At 45.2% G+C, this 20,380-nt stretch overlaps 1 long non-coding RNA gene across 4 annotated transcripts; it reads left to right on the top strand.

Moving 5' to 3' along the window:
• The first annotated feature begins 226 nt into the window (after positions 1-226).
• LOC147625499 (uncharacterized) lies at positions 227-19,622 on the top strand. Of its 4 annotated transcripts, XR_015269004.1 has the most exons (4): positions 227-396; positions 7,551-7,915; positions 18,591-18,826; positions 18,919-19,622. It is a non-coding gene; the product is annotated as an uncharacterized LOC147625499 (long non-coding RNA). The 4 variants fall into 4 exon arrangements; XR_015269005.1 differs by lacking the exons at positions 18,591-18,826; positions 18,919-19,622 and adding an exon at positions 7,984-10,566 and having other exon boundaries at positions 240-396; XR_015269006.1 differs by lacking the exon at positions 227-396 and adding an exon at positions 664-1,099 and having other exon boundaries at positions 18,591-19,622.
• The last annotated feature ends 758 nt before the right edge of the window (positions 19,623-20,380 follow it).

Below are 20,380 nucleotides of genomic sequence, written 5' to 3'. Positions count from 1 at the left end.
GCTCATACCCTCAGAAAAGGTCCTGTTGGTGAAATATTCAAGCATATATTTGCTCCACTTGGGTGCTATAGAAACCTGAAACAATGTGGTATGCGGCATTGGTGTCTTGATTTTACATTCAACACACTTCTTCACATATGTTGGGGTATAAAGCCCATATGGTCGGGATAGTGGCCGGGCGCCGATAGCTCATGTATATCTTACTTTCTTTTGTGAATACAACTAACTATTAACCCTATCTTCTGTGTGTGCTCAAGCTCAAGCTTCACCGTGTGTGCTCCCGCATCGCTCCCGCAGCTCCTACACGCATCCGCAGCGCCCACAATTGGTATCAGAGCTTCGGCTCGAGGTCTTAGCACTACCCGCGTGAGAATCGGCGCTTAGTGTGTGGATAAGGTGAGCTTCACAGAATCGTTTTTCTGTGTGTAGAGAGGAGGAGGTGTGTAGCTTTGCTTGGGCTGCTGTAGAGCTTGCATCTTGCAGTAGAGAGAGAGCAGGAGAGCTCTTGTGTATGCGCAATACACACACACACACACACACACAAAGCTGCATTTTCAGCCGTGAGAGAGAAATTTCAGCCAGCGCGTTTCAGCCCCTTGCGTGAGAGAGAGAGAGAGAAAGCATCTGCAAATCTCCAGCCTCTGCGCCAAGCATCTGCGCAAGCGTGAGAGAGAGAGAGAGAGAGAGCTCCTGTGTTTCTTTTGCTGCTCACGATTTTCTTCCAGCATTATCGCTGTTAATTAATTTTAATTAAAATTGATTAATAAGGCTATAAGAGCTCGCTCCCACGCACCCCATTTCGGCAACATTTTCTCACATTCGGCAGCTGCGAAAAAGGTTTTTTCTCAGCATTTTACCCACGACGCGATCCCAGCATCAAAGGGTGTAGTTCCGCTCACGCTCTCAACGCCTACAATGCCTTTGCCCGCGCCTACGATTACGCCCGTGGCGGAGGCGTTTTCGCTTGCGTATTCGGCATTGGCATTGCAATTCCGCATCGGCATCGGCATCGGTGACGACATCGACATCGACGACAGCTACATCTACCTCGTTAGTGCACATTCGCATTGACAAGAACATCCTTCAGTCCAGGCACCAGGTACACGGCTCCGGCATCACATTAGACCTGTTTTTTGCTCTTCCAGGTTGCAGGGCGAGTGTAGCCATTCGGCGGCTATGCTCATTGGCATGCATTGAGCAATTATATATGTACGGTATTGTGGGTTTGCTGGTTGTGAGTCACGCTAGCGGACAGTCGACGTAGCAGCGGTTGTCAGTTTTTCTGAATATTGTGGATGTATTACAGAGTTTGTGGTCAGCTTATGTTCTTGGGTAGTTGCATAGCCATATTGTGAGGGTCTTGCGTGAGGTTTTTTGAAGCTGGTGTGTGCTGAGCGTGGCGCAGGACACACTGGTGGATTAGGTACCGCTGGAGCATCCCTCGAGCATCCCATTCAGCATCGACATTGGATGTATGTGACTGTGGATAGTCATTGGATTGCATCTTGTGCTTGTTGACACCGTTGAGGCATTGTTTTGGCATATGCATAGTTGGTGATGGCCATGCCCAGAGACATACAGTGACAGTGGTTTTCAATCTATGTGTATAGACAGTCGTGCTAGTTGACAGGATACTCAAAGTTTGAGCTTGGTTTTTTGGTTTTCCAGAGCCGTTTTACAGGGGAGACTCTGTCGGATTTTTTCGAGAGCTCAGTTGTGCTATACGCACGCGGTTCGACTGCTTAGCAGTGCTTCTTTTTTGGTTTTCCAGAGCCAGTTTACAGGTGAAACTCTGTCGGATTTTTCCCAAGGAGGTAGATAGTGAAATTGGTCATGGCGACGTCCTCGCAAGATGCTCTGTTCAACATAAAGAAGCTCGATGGCACAAACTTTCCGTTCTGGAAGAAGCAGATCTGGCAAGTGTTGGTGCAGAAGAAACATTTAAGCTAATAAAGCTCAAAGGAGAGAGACCTGAAGCCATGTCACAGAATGAGTGGGATGAGATAGATGAGTTAGCATGCTTGACAATCATGCTGACATTGGCTGAGAATGTTTACTTCAACGTGGCAGAAGAGACAAAGGCATATGGAGTATGGCAGAAGCTATGTGATTTGTATGAGAAGCAGAGTGCTGCATCTCAGATATACTGGCTCAAGAAGCTTGTGGATTTGAAGATGAAAGAGGGGACGTCGATGTCCAATCATCTCAACGAGTTTCACACGATCTTCAGTCAGTTAACTGCGCAAGACATACAGTTTCAAGATTCTGTGAAAGCTACATTTTTGCTAATCACATTGCCAGACAGCTGGGATACGTTTAGGACAGCTCTCAGCAACTCCGTTTCAGCATATGGTCTCACGAGCACCAATGTTGAAGGCAGTTTATTGACAGAGGAGGTCAACAAGAAGAACAATGACAAGGACAAAGGCAATAGCGCTTTGGTGGTCACAGGGAGGACTGCCAAGAAGGAGAAGAAGGGTTACAGAGGCAAATCACGCAGTAAATCCCGTGACTCGAAGGCTAATAGTGACATAGAGTGTTACCATTGTGGTAAAACGGGTCACATGTGAAGGGATTGTTCAAAATGGAAAGCGAAAAAAGGCAAAGAAAAGGCCAGTGATTCAGCTGAGAAGAAGAAATCGTCAGTGAAGATCAAAGAGATCAATGTGACAGACATTGATGCTCATGAGGATGTGCATGGTGATGATGCATGCAAGGTAGCATCCGTAGAGATCTACCTCACAGACACAATGGATTTTGCATTTTTGACTGCAAAGGATGATTATGCGCTGAGTGATTGGATAATCGACTCATGTGCTTCTCTACATGTATCTCCGCACAAAGAGTGGTTTACATCGTACGTGGCCACTAAGGATCTAGTCAGGCTTGGTAATGAGCAGACGTGTGAGATTCTAGGTGTTGGAGATGTGCAGTTAAAATTCCAGAATGGTTCTTCTTTCATGCTGAAGAATATGCGACATGTTCCATCGATTACGAAAAGCTTGATTAGCACTGGAGTACTAGATGATGCAGGTTATGTGACAGTGTTCGGCAATAACACGTGGAAGATTTCCAAAGGGTCACTAACAGTTGCACATGGTGTAAAGTCAGGGAATCTTTACATGCTACCCGTATCCAGTATTAAGCACAATGTAATCAATGTAACCGAGCAGCCAAGTGTTTCCTTGTGGCATCGTCGGTTGGGACATATGTCCAAGAAGGGAGTGGAACTCCTATCGCGTTCTGGTTATGTGCGTGGTTTTTTGTCTCAAGATTTCGAATTCTGTGAACACTGTGTGTACGGCAAACAAACACAGGAACCGCATGTGATATGAGGTAACAGAAGGGATCAAAGATTGTTACTCGTGCACAGTGATCTTTGTGGTCCAATGCCTAGCTTGTCACTAGGGGGAGCCTCTTATTTTCAAACGTTCATTGATGACTATTCTCGCAAGGTTTGGGTTTATTTTCTCAAGCACAAAGACGAGGTCTTGTCAGTGTTCAAGACGTTTGTGTCATTTGTGGAGAATCAGAGTGGCAAGAAGCTTAAATGCTTACGCACTGATAATGGCGGAGAGTACACTTCAAGGCTTTTCAGGACTTTTGCGATGCAAAAGGCATAAAGCGTGAATTGACTACTCCCTACAATCCTTCACAGAATGGTGTGAATGAATCGCACAATTCAGGAGAAAGTCCGCAGTATGCTGTCAAACGCAGAGTTGCCTAAACACTTTTGGGCAGAAGTAGTGGCTATGGCAGTTCATCTTATTAATCGGTCTCCTAGCAGAGTTTTAGAGAAGGAAGCTGTGGCAGAGATGGTATGGTCAGGCAAGCCACCTTCATACAAGCATCTCAGAGTCTTTGGTTGTGAGGCTTACAGCCATATTCCGAAGGAATTCAGGAACAAGCTAGAACCAAAGAGCAAGAAATGCATATTTCTTGGCTATGGTGAGTCTGGAGAGATGGGATACAGGCTTTGGGATCCAAAATCCAGAAAGGTCATTCGTAGCAATGATGTGTATTTCGATGAGGCCAAGTTTCATGCTAAACCAGAGAAGACTAAGGAGATAAGATGGGTTATCTTTCAAGAAGATGGACCAAGCACGTCAAGACAGCAACCTAGAGCTCAAGTTGAGCAAGGAAATGCTAGAGTGGAACAAGAGCCAGTGGTGGAACCACCTGTGTTGCGGAGATCTGAGCGTGTCTCGCATCCACCTGATCGTTACGCTCCACCTCTACATTACATTATGCTGACTGATTACGGAGAGCCTTCGTGTTACAAGGAATCGTTTTGCAGATGGCAGATTCAGGTAACTAGCAGTTGGCAATGCAGTCAGAGATGCAGGCACTGCATAAGAATCAGACGTGGGATCTGGTTAAGTTGCCAGAGGGCAAGAAAGCTTTATCGTTTAAATGGGTCTATAGGTATAAGCTAACTCCTCATGATGGGCAACCAAAATACAAGGCAAGGCTTGTTGCGAAGGGTTTCAAGCAAGACCAGGGCATTGACTTCAATGAGGTGTTCTCTCCGGTGGTCAAGATGACGACTTTGTGATGCGTACTTGCTTTGGTTGCTAAACAAGATTTGGTGTTACACCAAATGGATGTCAAGACGGCGTTCTTGCATGGGGACTTGTATGAGGAGGTATACATGCAGCAGCCAGAAGGGTTCATTGAGAAAGGCAAAGAACACATGGTATGCCATTTGAAGAAAAGTCTTTATGGCTTGAAACAGGCACCCAGGGAGGTACCAAAAGTTTCATATGTTCATGCTTTCTCAAGGTTACAAGAGAAGTGAGATTGATCACTGCTTATACACCAAGCAAGCTAGGGATGGTAGCTTGCTGATTCTCATTCTTTATGTGGATGACATGTTAATTACTGGTAGACAGTTGGCAGAGATTTCAGCACTCAAGTCAAAGATGGCGAAGACTTTTGACATGAAAGACATGGGTGAAGCAAGTCATATACTGGGTATGCGTATCCGCAGAGAAAGAGAGAAGCGATTGCTTTAATTATCTCAACAGGAGTATATTGACAAGGTCTTGCAGCGTTTCAATATGGAGAAGGGAAAGGCATTGCTGACGCCATTGCCGTCATATGTGAAACTTAGCAAGCAAGATTGCCCAGAGTCTGATGAGGCTAAGGCTGAGATGGATAAGCTACCATATGCGTCTGCAGTGGGTAGTTTGATGTATGCAATGATTGCTACACGTCCAGACATTGCATTTGCAGTGGGAGTGGTTAGCAGATATATGTGTAGACTATTCTTGCTGGCTTGCCAGACTCTTATCAGAGCTTTGCTTCTACCTCAGACTTGTGACGAAGGGTAATCTGGATGCAATCAAGTTTGATGAGTTAGTCGCTATACTCTTACAGGAAGCTAAGTCTAGGGAAAACAGGTCTAGACAACGTGTTGCAGATCAGGCTTTTGTGGCTGCTCAAAGAGACAAAGCAACTGCTTCTTCGAGTAGTAAGCCAAAAGCTGCATCCTCTTCCAAGAGTAATGTTAAGTCTGAGAAGGCTGCTGAAAAGCCTAAGAAAAAGATGCATTGCAACTATTGCAAGGCCAATGATCGTCTCATTAAGAACTGTCCTAAGAAGAGGCAAAGAAAAGGGAGGCAGGCATGGCTGCTATAGATGCCGCAGCTTCTAGTTTTGAATCTATAAATGTCGTACAAGATGCAGAATGGGCTTTTAGTGTACATTGCAGCTAAAACCCATCGTTGCATAATTCTTGTATGTCTGTTGTGGATTCTGATGTATGGTACTTTGATAGTGGTGCCACAAAGCATATCACTTCGTAGCGTGATATGTTTACTTCTCTTGAATCTGTTCCTACAGGAAATGCTGTTACATGTGCAGATAACTCCTCTTATCCAGTGAAAGGAGTTGGTACCATTGTGCTTTATTGCTGCAAATGGTAGTGCTTTCACACTGAAAGATGCATTATATGTTCCTGGGATCAAGAAGAACTTATTGTCAGTTTCTGCGCTTATTAGGATTGGCCTATGATGGGCCCGTCATAGCGTAGCGGCATCCACACAACACTCAACTCAATGGAAATGAGGAGAGGTCAATGCGGGGAAGCTCAACCCGGCTAGCTCATGAAGGAAACCTTGCTTGTCAAGGCAAGGGAGCTTTCTACTTAGCTTGTGGGTAGCTAGTTAGTCACTAATCCATCTCCTACTTAGCTAATCAAATGTGTTTAACAAAGAAATGCTGAACCCACTCACCCTCCAATCTATGTTACCCTCTTCTCTTCTCTAGATTAAGCTACACACACACACACACATTCTCTTCAACATAAGCTCATTCACACAAGCAAAGCAATAAAGAGAACAAAGCATGTGCTAAGCAAGCAATGCTACACATTCAATGATTCTAATCTATTCTTTCAAGCAAGCAAGCATTAATCTTGTCTACAAACCCATTCATGCTTCCCATTCCCTTAATGTAAACCCACAAGCTTGATTAACTAGATTCACAACCATTACATCAATAGGCAAGCATTGATTAAAGAGAGCTTATCCACTACCCAATCACACATGGGCAAGGATTCATTGATCTTCATTCACACATGCATCAATAGAGAAAGAGAGAGAGAGAGCACCATGGAGAGAAGCCATAGCCATTGTATTAATCTTAGAAAGATGATTACAAAGAGAGCATAAACTATGGAAAGCTTGCTCTAGGCTTAGATAGGCTTGGCTAGAGATGGAGAGCTCTACTCTTCAAATGACCAAAAAGCCCCAAATCTTTAGTGAAACTCACTTATATTAACCAGGGGTAAAACTAACTAGGCTTTTCACATGTGGGCGGACACCCTTAAGAATAAGTGGGTTTTAGCAGATGGATGTGCTGCAAAATACAAAGTGGAACTCTTTAAAGCCCATATGTCCGTTAAACATATAATTACATTGCACTTTGGCGGGAAATCTTTAATAAAGTCTTCAAAAATTATGTGTTCTTCCACTCTTCACATGTATCCATGGCTATGGCTCCTCACCTGTACCTGCACCTGTTTACCATTACCGTACCTAAATTTGCACATGTCCTGTTCCCGGGGAACAATCCCCCCTTCCTAAACTCTGTTCGTCCTCGAACAGGCTATCCTTGAGGTTTATGGTGGACTGATTATCGTTGCGAGTAATTGCCGTTTGCTACTGCCGAAGGTAAATGCACATGCCCAAAACATGGTCGATCTCAAAAAAATCCCAAAAAGGAATTGACTCCTTCTTCAGACACTGGCTATTCCCAGAAATCTGGATCTTCTAAACAGATCAATCGTGGAAGATTTGTGACAATCTCATATTTGAGATTTGCAGGGACATACTCATGGCGTAGTAATTCTTCAATTATGTCTACCCTGTCTTGATGGAATTGTGCCATTGATCCGTAGAAAGTTTGTATTTCAGTTACTGTAGGTGGGTTGCGTTGTGCAGCTACTCTGAAATTCCAAAAAAGATTTTCTGCATCATTTTGATTATATCGCAGCCTATCACCTAACGTCCCAAGCTGATCCATTCTGTCACCGTTGTAAATGCCAGGATACAACAGAGCATTCCATGGGATATTCGAGATCTCCTGCATGAGAATGGCTATGTGGAAATGGCAATCCCAACTGTTTCGCTTGCGAGGTAAAGCCATGGACTCGAAGAAGCTAAATCACTCTGATTTCTTTGAAAATTTTGGCAGGGCTTTGCCGCAAAAATGAAAAATGGGAATTTTTTGGGAGTGCCAATCCTGCCGTATTCCTTACGGAGAGCCGAGCTCTAGGGAATGAATCCTGGCACTGTACCTGTACCACGGGGCTGTGCCCGGTATATCAGAAAGTCAAAAGGATGGCAGGGAGACTCACCGTACGCGAAGTAGCTGGCCGGCAAAGTGCACAAAGTAGCTATGGAAACCCTAGGTATGCTCCCTTCACCACTCACAACATTGTATAATGAATTACTTAAGGTAACTCTTTGGATTTTTCAGTCGCCGGTGCATCAACAGGCTGTGCATCGACAGTGAATTTGTTGCCCATATTGCTCCTGCTTGATGGCCTTGATGAGGGGATCATTGCTGTGTGCTCAGTTTTTCAATTAGACATTTGATGCTCAAGATATTTCAGCAAATCATCAGTCGCTTGTCGATGCGCCAACCCGAGATTAGCCAGATGCATAGTTGGGATCTGCAGCATATGTAGAACATGTTCCTCTCGCTGGTTTTTGCCTTAGATGACTGGAATATACCTGAATTTCAATTTTTATCTTGAAATTTGCAGCAAAATTGTCCCAGACTGCTCATCTTGCTTGACTTTGCATCTACTTCACTCCAGCTTATCTGTAACCATGTCTTGTCACTCAAGTGTTGGAGTGTTGCACTTTTTACCCTTACCTGTTCAATTTGTCCATTTTTGCTCTAATTGGCTCCTGTTTTGCTATCAAGTTGGTTGCATATTGACTTTGTCCTGCCCTTATGTTCTGACTGTTTATTTCCCTAACTTGATTATGGCTTGATTGACTTGAAAATGTATGTCCATGACTTGGGAACTAACCTGAGTGCTCCTTTAGCTCTGTACTTGGCTCTTCGGCTTGGCCTAGCGGACCTTTGTCAAGCTGCATTGTCCTTAAGTGCTCCTCAACTCCTTTGTACTTACAGTAGCCTCACGTATGAGCTGGAGTTACTATGGTATTCCCCCCTTCCTGGATTTGGTCATCTGGGCCAAAGTTCTTGCATGGAAAGGATAACTGTGTTTGCAGCAAAAGAAATGTGACTCCCTCATGGATGATTTATTGCCATATTGTCTGCCCCAAAAGAATTAGTAAATGGACTCCAAATTGAACAAGATTGGATCCTGACATTGTAGACCACTTTGACAAGAATTTGATAAGGTGAGTTTCCTATTTGGGATTTTACATAAATTATCCCAGCTCTCCAAAAATAGGAAATAAGCCCGTTTTGACAGTTTTGAATGACCCCACTGAAAACTGCTGCGAACCTGCATGAAATGGATGCCGATTGACATGTCCTTCCATAGGCCTGTGCCTTAGCATCTCAAGATTGGCTCGACCACTTAGAGATAAAATTTGACCAATGTGTCGCTTGGTAGAATGAAGAAATGGAAAACGCTACTCTATTTTTGGCCATTTTTTGGAGCAGTGTATACAGTATTGGTGAGCGAGATGAGCAAACGAACACTGATTGAGGAACCCTTTGGTAGACATGATCTTTAGGGAGTCTCTAATACATGGTAAAATCATCTCCCAAAATTATCTCCTGGTGATCAAGTACAGACAACTTTTGTCTTGGCAAAATCTGTAGCCCGAGGGGGAATGCGAGAATATCACAAATGATTTCCTGCCCTATTGACTGTCTATAAAGAAGTAACATCCCTATCCCAAATTGGACACAATCTGATACCAGCATTGTTGAACATGGGTAGAAAAGGGTGATAAGGTTAGATTGGTCATTGGGCATTTGCACAAATTTTCCCAGGTGCGTGAAAGTAAGCTTTTGACAAGCTATGGCGGTTGTGGCGGCTGATGACCTTGCTGAAAATTGATGCATAGATAGGTGATTTCAACTTCGATTGACGAGCCCACCTACATGGATATACTTGAGCTTCTCAAGATCCTCCATACCACTTTTGGAAGAAAATAGACCCATGTGTCTCTCAAGAGGTTCGATATTGTGTAGATTTTCCCCATTTTTTCACTGTTCTGGACCACTGTAAAGTAAACTTAGTAGCGAGGTGAGAAAACGGACCCTGATTGAGGAGCCCTTTGGTAGGAATTATCTATAGGGTATCTAGTAAACATGAATAAATCAACTCCACATTCCCATGCTCGGTGGTCTTGTAATGGTCACATGCATCTGAGCCGAAATTATGGCCAAGAGAGCTTCAACGGTTGATGACCGGAGATGGTGTCAAACTTTGACTGTAGATTTGTACCTGTTATTTGTGCGCTCTCAAGTGTAGAGGGTTCTAGAAATGTGCCTAATGCAATGCTGTCTGAGCCCTATATGCTTTCACAGTGGTATGCATGGCAAAAAATTATGCTGTGCAAACAAATCCTAAGGGTACTTAAGTGACATGCCAAAGCAGTCGGTTAAGTGGCTTCTGCTGACGAGGATATCCTTTGTATACCTGTGTGCAACCCCTCCCCCCTTCCTAGTGTTTTGCTGCTCCTGAAGCAAGTGTTCACCGTGTTCTTGGGAAGTGTATGGGTGAGTGCAAGATGTGATGTACCGGTGTGATGGTGCAGTGTATTATTAAGATGTATGTACAAGAAGTGATTGGATGAAGGGAAAAACCACTTGGGGAAAATTGCCTTCATCTTTATTTGTAGTCTTGCTTGTGAGTGAGTGTTCTTTGCAGTGCAGTGTATTGAGTTGAAGTGCTAATGTTAGGTGTGCAATGATACTTGAGGTAAAAACGGAGCACAATAACCATCATTGACGGTACATGGGCTCACACTCGTACGGTCAAGTGGCATTTGCTGTAGAGGATAACGTCTGTAAATTTGTGTGCAGTGTAAGTGCTTTGGACTCCTCCGACGTAGCTAACGCTTAATAGACTTGCGCAGTCCGCATTGGCTGAGACATAGAATGTACAAAGCTCTTGCTGTCCTTGAAGGTAGATGGTTGTTGTGAGCAAGCCTTGACAGTCTGACTCGTCATTGGTGAAGCTGCTGAAGGTTGCTGTAGACGGTAGCAGCTTGCTGGCTTCAAGTTTTTTGTAGGTGTCGGCGGATAGTACATTGACATCGGCTCCGGAATCACATATAGTGGTGCAAGGAACATTTGGAGAAGAAATGCCGATGGATACCAAGAGTGGTTCTGTATAGTCCTCGTCTTCTTCTTCTTGCATCGGGACCATAGAAATCTGTATCCGCTTAGTCTTCGTTTTAGCCTGCCTCGCCTTCTCTTCAGCTATGGCATCGTCTTTCATTTTTTGAGTAGCTTGCTTCCTGCTCTTGGCTGCATGTATACACTCAAGCATCTTATTTGTTAGTGGCTCCATAGACAAGTCTACAATAGACATGTCATCTTTTTCTAGCTGCGGTAGAGAAGAAAGCCTGGAGTCAATGATCTTCCTCTCGTTGTCTCTTATTACCGATATCATCCTTACCGGGACTATCTCATAGCCCTCTTCGTCACAGAATTGAGTCTGCGGTGGCAAAGCACTTACATCTATAGTGGCTAAGGTCTGATTCCACTCATATGGATCTATGTCGTCCTCTGGAAACGGCATAGAGACATAATCATTTATGTTGATCAAACGGTCTGTTTGTCTCTTATCCTCTTCTAATATGTCAAAGCTTGGTGTCTCACAGATCCAAGCACCCTTAACACTTGTAGATGATGTACTTGCACCTCTTGTTCGGCTCATTGTGGCTGATTCAAATTCATCCACTGGGGTTTTCAACACATCAAGAAACGTGTGGTCTCTAAGACTGACTCTCGTAGTCGCATCTTCATGACGAAGATATAAATAATCGTAGCCCCAGTCTTCTAGAACCATCAATTGTCTCATGAATGGTCTTCCGAGAATCACCTCTTAATTTGGGTTCTTGCCGAAATCTACAATGGCAAAAGTATGCTCAAATTCGATTCCGCAAGCCTTGATTATGACATGCTCTAATAGACCCAATGGTCGCTCTAAGCTCCCGTCAGCTAATTGCAATTCCATGCGGGTTTTCCGTAGCGCTTTTTTACCCCATTTCTCCCACATGGCTTTTGTTGCAATTCCAATACCAGCTCCCGTGTCTAATATACCCATGGTTTTGACACCATTGTACTCGAGAGGAAGCATAGCATTCCCTTTGTCTTTATTCGGTTCGTGATAGGCACTGACCTTGTTGAAAGGCACTTGCCGGATAAAACTTTTCTCGTCTTTGGACTTTTCTCTCTCCAACATATCCTTAGTCAGAGTATATCCCTTGCTCTTCATCATGTCAGCCACGTACTCCCATAACTTTGGTTTGACCCTTAGAAAGTCTGCTAATGGAAGCGTTGCTGCTGTGACAGGAGCGGATAAAATGGCTTGCAAGTGAGCCGTTTCCTTCATTTCAGGGGTGACTTGAAGAGACTGTGGCACTTGGATAATTTCTGTCTTATCCTCGTGCTCTCCTAAAAATGATGGTAGTGTGGCTAAAGTGTTAGCCTCACTGGCCTTGTCTTCTTCGTCCTCATTCCTCTGAAAATCTGATACGCTCCTCGCTACTCCCAGGTACTCGGTTTGTCCCACTTTGGAGAGTGGTGCTGACTTCTCTGAGAGATTGTCATTCTCTTTAAGCTCTCTGACTTGCTGCCAAAGCTCCTCGGCAGTCTTTTCCTCTAGAGCCACTACTTGAGGCGTAGATTCAATGATCTCCTCAGGCTCTTCTTCTTCAGAATCCTCCACCCGGATTTCTGGACTTGGTTCTGAACTTCGTTCTTCAGCCTCTATTTCTACCGTTTCTTGGATTGGCTCTAAGGCTGGTGGTACTATTTGCAATTTCTTCGGTTGACACGGGAGTGGTCCTTCAATCGTAGATTGAGTGTCCCGTATCAACTGTTGATGCTTGACCAAATTGATTTTTTCTTGCAGGGGGTCTGGATATTCTAGCAATTTTGAAGGTATGGGTGTTTCCGCTGTAAGTCGACGGTTCCAGGCTTTCAAAAGTGCGTCTAAGGTCTCATTAACCTTGTCGACAATCACTGACCCTCCCTCATTGCTCTTTGATTCTGAAGTAGATTTCTCTACCTCTTCTTCTCGTGGTTGCTCGGTTGGTTTTGGGATTTGTGTGTTTCCTTTCGTTTGTTTTTGTCTCGATTCCAACACACTTTTCATACTCTGATCGGAATCAGAGTCTGGAGAGCCATTGGATTTCTTTGATCTTTTAGCCCTTCGTATTTTCCGTTTAGTTTTCTGAGAGTTAGAGCTCTCTGGATTTGAAAAATCTACCTTGCGCTCTCGTTCCTCTCGGGCTTTTGCTCTCGTCATAACCAACACTGGTGCTGGTTTCTTTGCAGAGTTACTCGGCTCGTCGGAAGTCTTTATAATGTACTCCCTTCTGACTCCCTCTGGCGTCTCTAAGATAATGGAATCCCAAGATCCAGTATCTGAGCTGTCTGTCCCATTGTTGGTGACAAAGTCAACCTTTTTGCCCTTTGTTTTCCCCTTTTGTTTCTTTTTTGCTTCGTCTTGTTCCTTAGGAGAAAGCTCTCTGAGCACAGGTTCTTCCTGGCTCTCTAGCACTAATCTATCTAGTACTGCCTTAGCTTCTAGTGCTAGTGCCTGAGTTACCACAAATAGAGGAGTGGGTTCTCCCTCATTCTCTGATGAAGAAGGAGATGGTATCACCCCAATCATACCCAAGGAAGTAGGTGTAAGTGGCTTTTCAGCCGCCTTTACAGGACAGTCTTTAGATAAATGAGATACTGAACATTCAGCACAATACCTCGGTACTCTCGGCCAAAGCTGAGCTACAGTTCTAGCCTGATTATCTTTCTCCTGTTTAATTGGACAGTCTCTTATCCAATGGTCTTTTCCACATTCAAAGCATGGGCCTGCCGTATAGTTTGGATTTTGGTTTGACGACGGAGGCCTCCTGTTGTTGTTGTTGTTGTTATTATTGTAACCCCCAGGTTGTCTGAAGTCACCCCTCGCAATCATCATAAGAGTCTGAGCGTCAATGCTCACTCTATGGTCCGAGCCTTCATAACCGTAGTCTTGAGGCTGGTCTGAATACGATGGTTGTTGCTGAGGTTCCTCTACGTAATATGGCGTCACAGGGACCATCTCAAGAGAAGGTCCTTGATCTTCCACATATCTGAACAGTGTTGTTCCTGGTGGCATAGGTTGTGTTCCTAGTACCGGTCTAGCCCTTTCTTGTGAATTCACGTTCATTTGATTCACTTGATTGGCTTGATTTGACGTTTGTGCAGTGTTTTGTCCTCTGTTATACCCCGGTCGGTAATAACAATCATTGGACTCGTGGTTTGTCATTTTTCTACAGTGCTCACACCATTTTAGAGGATTTATGATTCTGCACTTCTCCGTAGGGTTCCTGGTCCCTCATGTGATGGCATCGGAAACCCTCCTGAAGACATTACACCTCCGAGTGGTTTCCTCGGATCCGTGGTTGGCTTTTCCCTCATTGGTTGATCTAGTCCCATCCCTGTGAATTGAGCTTTTAAAAGCTCTTCGTATGTAGGTGTAGGTGCTCTCGACAACGGCTGAGCCCTATAGGCTGTGTCCTCAGGCTGAGCCGTGTCAGCTGGTGTTTGGAATGGCATCGGTGGTTGCCCTCCCTTGTAGAAAACAGGCTTTCCCATAAATGTGTATTGAACTAATGTCTCTTCCTGAATTCTATGGTAAGATTTGCCCCATTCATCTAGCAATGTTATTTTAGGGCTTTTCTTATTCCCCCATGCGTGTACTGTTGTTTCTTGTGGGTAGGTGTTTCCCAGATACACCATTGTTTTATAGACTACCCCTAGAGCTCCCGTGTATAGTAGGTATGGATTATCAACATGAACTCTAGAAACTTTGAAACTGTACAATACAATGTCATGGTCATCGGAACTTACCTCCTCCGTGGGTGCTGGTCCCGCTCCTGCTCCTGGCATCGGTGGAGCTGTTGCTTCTTTCCTGGGTGCATTTGATGTGTCCGGCTGCGCTCCAGGGATGGCACTCCCACTCTGCACTGGTCTCTGAGATCCTTGTCCTCCTTTTTGTTGACCTCGTAATGGTTCTGTTCTCGCTCCTTGGTCGGGTCTTCTTGGGTGTACATTTCCATACCTGTCCATAGACTCAAAAGCTGGTGATAGCATGTACTCTATACCCGGTGAGGCGTGGGACTCTTGGGATTTCTATCCGGCCTCACATGGTGCTCTCGAGGTATGCTTGGACGTCCCGAATTCTTTGCATCTATATGGGAGTACCTTGAGGTGGAGTAATGTGGCCTAGCCCGACCTCTCCTACCTACGATTAGATACAAGACAGCTTGTGGGCAAGGGATCCCGTGCCTCGGATACCCGCAAGTCATTTTCTCTCATCACTCTTGTGATCCCGTTGTAATCTCCTCGCTTGTCGGCATTTTATCAATATAAGTTTTGGGGTTGGAAGCCCGCTTTTGAGTGACACCGTTTTCCATTGCCGGTTGCACGTTTTTGGTCATAACTCTCTCATACGAACTCCGTTTTCGGAGTTCTAGTACTCAAAACGACCGGCTCGTCGTCCTCTTCGAGACGAGCTATAGGTCTTGAGGTGCAGCATTCAGCAAGTGCTCGCTGTTTTCACTTTTGTTCTGGATTTTCTAGTCCCGAGCGGGAACTCGCTCCCAGAACGCGACCCGAGATCACCGCTCCGTGACACTTGGTATCAGAGCAGGAAATGCCGCGACGCGGTGAGTTTGGTCAAGACTTATGCCAAAAGGGAAGACCACAGAAGGTGGCTACCTAGACGCGGAAGAAGCCGCGAGGATTGAGGAGGAAGCAAGGCAAGAAAGACAGGCGGAACTTGACGCCGAAGTAGCAGCTTGGATTCGGCGTGAGAGACACAATAGACGTCTCGAGGCAAGGGCAATAGAAACTCGAGAACACCAAATGGATGATCTAAGGGATGTAGGGCCGAGCTGGCAAGATCACCAAAATGACAGACTAGACCGGCTAGAAGGCATGTTGGCTTCCTTAGTCGATCAACTACACAAGAAGGATGGCAGCCGACCTTCGTCACCAAGACAAATGAGGTCGAGGTCCCCCCCCAGGCGGCAACACCGAAGACGCCATGATAGGCGGGACTCAAAGTCATCGGATGAGGGATACGGGAAGTATAAGCCGTTACCCCCGGAAAAGTATACTGGGCAACGAGATTCGCTTGTGTTGACAAGATGGATCCGTGAGACAGAGGACTACCTCACCATGAACAAAGTATCTCATAAGCACTGGATCCGGGTGGCCTCGCGACTGCTGTCAGGGGATGAATGGCGTAATCTCAGACATGCAGATGATGCAAAGAGGCCGTGGACAAGGTGGGATGACTTTACCAAGGATATGGCTGAGTATTTCGTACCACGAAACGAAGTCTTCAGGGTACGGGATGAATGGCGTAATCTCAGACATGCAGATGGAAAACTGCGAGATTATATCAATAAGTACAGACAACTTATGCTGCAGATTATGGATATGCATGCTACTGATAGACTACATGGGTTCTTGTTTGGGCTGCGTGATTGGACCCGCAGAGAAATTGGAAAGCAAGAGCCTGAAAATTATGAGGCAGCACTCACCATGGCGGAACGGCTGTCAGACACTGAGAGCAGAAAGTGGCAGAATAAAAGCAATGCAGCAGGAACAGGGGGATGGAATGGTGCCAAACCGCAAAACAGGAATGAGAACTCCTCCAGTGAAACCCAAGGAGAAAGCTCTGGGACTAATACAAGCGGAACAAGGTCGAGTGGATCTATTGTACCCCGAACCTATGGGAGCAACTCTGGGAATAGAAACTTTGTGCCGGGAAGGGGGACGTCCCAATCGACCAGTACAGGGGCATTTACCAATACTGCTAGACACCCTCTACCTCCCCCAACGCGCCCATGCAGAGGGTGCGGAGGCAATCATTATGACAGTGAATGCCCTCGGCGACCTGCACAAAGTCGGGTTACCACCGTTCAGGCCCAAGGGCAAGAAGAGACTTATGAACGGATGGACCGACTCAGAATTACTGAGATTGAGGACGCAGAAACATCGTCTCGTCGAGGCGATAGCCCACCAAGGGTAGGTGCAGTGCAAGCAGTACCAAAATGCATGGCAGCCCAATTAGCGGCAGTACAGAATGTCTATTTTGAGGCCAATGTGAATGGCCTGGAACAAAACATCATGCTGGATACGGGGGCCACCCATAATTTCATCACCCCAAAATGTGCTAGAAAGCTGGGAGTGAAGGTGTGCGACTCCACCAAGTTGTCAGTGTCGTTTGCACAAGGACAGGATGACAATGTAAAGATGGCATACAATGTGCAGGTGCAGGCAGGCGCATGGAAAGCGCGATTGGATTTTATAGTTGTGCCAATGGATGCTTTTGAGGTGATTGTCGGGCTCACTTGGGTCGACAAATATCTCATCGCCTTTATGGGAAAAGGTGTAAATAACATGATATTGGATATGCAGGGTACCGGAGTCAATGTGCCATGTATCCGCCCTCACTCGGGGGATAGAATAGTCAGCAGGAACGTTGGAAGCAAAATCCAAAACACGCCGATGTATGCAGCAGGGGCAGGTAATGCCCGCACAGTAACAGATTGCCGTGGCAAAGCGCCAGAATGGTGCAGTGCAAAGCAGGCAGAGAGGGCAGCCAAGCAAGGTTGCCAAATACACTTATGCATAATGAAGGCACATGATGCACGTCCAACAAAATGCAAAATTGGCGAGGCAGAAATACACGAAGTGCTGAAGGAATTCCAAGATGTCTTGCCCGAGAAATTGCCAGCCGGGTTACTGCCAAAACGATCAGTGGATCACAAAATAGAACTCTTGCCAGGACATTGTCCTCCAACTAAAGCTCCATATAGAATGGATGCTACTAAGCTCAAGGAGCTCAAGGTACAGTTGAATGAACTGGCCGAAAATGGCATGGTGCGCTCCAGCAAGTCACCGTATGGTGCTCCTGTACTGTTTGTCACAAAGTCATTTTCTCTCATCACTCTTGTGATCCCGTTGTAATCTCGTCGCTTGTCGGCATTTTATCAATATAAGTTTTGGGGTTGGAAGCCCGCTTTTGAGTGACACCGTTTTCCATTGCCGGTTGCACGTTTTTGGTCATAACTCTCTCATACGAACTCCGTTTTCGGAGTTCTAGTACTCAAAACGACCGGCTCGTCGTCCTCTTCGAGACGAGCTATAGGTCTTGAGGTGCAGCATTCAGCAAGTGCTCGCTGTTTTCACTTTTGTTCTGGATTTTCTAGTCCCGAGCGGGAACTTGCGCCCAGAACGCGACCCGAGATCACCGCTCCGTGACAATACCCCCTAAGCTCATGTATCGGTCACCCTGGAAGGTAACCCACACTTCCGACTCTAAGGGAGACAATATGTCTTCCATTTTTACAGCAATCTTGTTGCTGGGGTCCATGTATAGATGAGCACCATGCATGTTTTGTCCTATGTGCACTAGCCTAGTAGCTCCTTTGTTCCCGGCATTGTTACCTCCCTGGGATGGACCAGGTTGTACTCCCTGCTTTCCTTTGCTGCTTGAATCACCCATGGTATTAGATGACCCACCGGCAGTGGATGTGCTGGTACTAAGTGAGCTAGATAGAGTCTCTTCGGCAATAGGCCCTAGCGGCTGCTGTCGAGCTTGAGCCCAACTTTCCTCTGTGGATACCTTAGAAGCCCTACTTGTGCCTGATGCTATGGACTTCCCGGACCTTAGGTGCATGTGCACCTTTGGTAGAAATGATGCAGCCTTGTAATGCAATGCAAATGGAGTGCACCTTTTTGTGCTGCTGTTTGAGTGTCTTTTTGTAATTTTTTGGTGTTTTTAATGTTTTTGTAATTTTTTTCTAGGTTTGGTTAGTGTTTGTACAGTGAGGTTGAATGCAATGGTTGTTTTGCAGATTTCTTGATGTTTTGGGATGGAGTTGTGCTGCTATGTTGCTTGTGGAAGCTGCAGGAGCTTAATGTCAGATTTTAATCAAATTTTTCCAACTTTTTAACTTCCTTAAGTTTCTGAGTCTATAATAGTGCTACTGGGAGCTGTTCCCTTGCTCTGGATGGTCTGTAATCTGCTGCAGCACTCCAAATGCCCTCTGAAAGGCGCATCGACATCAGTGCATTGACAGCTCAAAAAGAGGTGAGGTTGCTCCCAGATGATGGCCTAGGTGTGCTGATTACAGCTGTATGCTCAAAACCTCCAGCTGACTTTTCAGTTGCCTCTGGAAGCAGGAAATTGACAGTCACCTGTCGATGCGCTGTCCAGAGAGCTGTCTGAGAAGCTATGCAGGTGCCCAGGACTACCGTGAAGCAGTCCTCAGCTCTGTAGCAAGCTCAGCTTGTCCAAAAACTCACCTGGGAGCTTGTTTTCCGGTGCCAAAAATTATGCAGCAAGTTGGTCTCTATCACTCACAAGCCAATCCGGAGGCTAGGCTTCCGCCCGGCAATCACTAGATTAGGAGCTTGTGATAGAAGCTACTTGTTGGCACACAAAAAAACACACCCCTTGGGTAGTTTTGTCAACAACTAATCTCTAGCGGTTTAACGCCATCCGCAGGCACATGTACATAAAACAGTAAAATGGGCTTTTTAGGCCCCTTACCTCTCCCGCAATCGGTTTGTACCTATCCTGCTTACCTAGCTCAAGTCACTGTTAATCCGCTTCTTTGTTTGCAATACAAGGTTTAAGAATGATAGCATAATGACACTAACAAGCCAATCCGTAGGCTAGGTTTGGACCCGGCAATCGCTAGATTAGGAGCTTGTGTCAAATACTTCACAATTAAACAATGTAGGACATAAGGAAACAAGATCAATGATGCAAGAACCAAGCTCTTACACAACCAAAACAAAAACTATGTTATGTGTTAGTGAAAATTTAATTACAAAAATGCAAAAAATCCTACAATGCATATGCTAAATGAACATAAAATCTCATAAAAGCATAAACAAGCTAAAAATTCACAAAACAACAAACAAAATGAGATGCGGGAGTAGCTCTACCGCTTGCTAATGTGAGTTTTTAAGAGCCCACACTCTTGATTAGTAAACAAAAACTAAATCCTATTCTCTACTTGCTTGCCATTGGGATCACACACCCAATCCAATCTACCTAATCCAAAGGCTTTGCGACCTATGGAGCTAATCACCACCGCAAGCTAAATATCAAACTCACTAGCGTAGGCTACCGCTCCCCGGCAGTCGTGCCATTGATAGGCCCACCATAGCGTAGTAGCATCCACACAACACTCAACTCAATGGAAATGAGGAGAGGTCAATGCGGGGAAGCTCAACCCGGCTAGCTCATGAAGGAAACCTTGCTTGTCAAGGCAAGGGAGCTTTCTACTTAGCTTGTGGGTAGCTAGTTAGTCACTAATCCATCTCCTACTTAGCTAATCAAATGTGTTTAACAAAGAAATGCTAAACCCACTCACCCTCCAATCTATGTTACCCTCTTCTCTTCTCTAGATTAAGCTACACACACACACACATTCCCTTCAACATAAGCTCATTCACACAAGCAAAGCAATAAAGAGAACAAAGCATGTGCTAAGCAAGCAATGCTACACATTCAATGATTCTAATCTATTCTTTCAAGCAAGCAAGCATTAATCTTGTCTACAAACCCATTCATGCTTCCCATTCCCTTAATGTAAACCCACAAGCTTGATTAACTAGATTCACAACCATTAAA

Source organism: Cibotium barometz, chromosome 24 (genome assembly GCF_041138505.1).
Source record: "Cibotium barometz isolate CiBa-2024 chromosome 24, ASM4113850v1, whole genome shotgun sequence".
Lineage (NCBI taxonomy): Eukaryota > Viridiplantae > Streptophyta > Polypodiopsida > Cyatheales > Cibotiaceae > Cibotium > Cibotium barometz.
The sequence above is the reverse complement of the archived record's forward strand: the minus strand, read 5'-3'. Positions and strand labels throughout refer to the sequence as shown.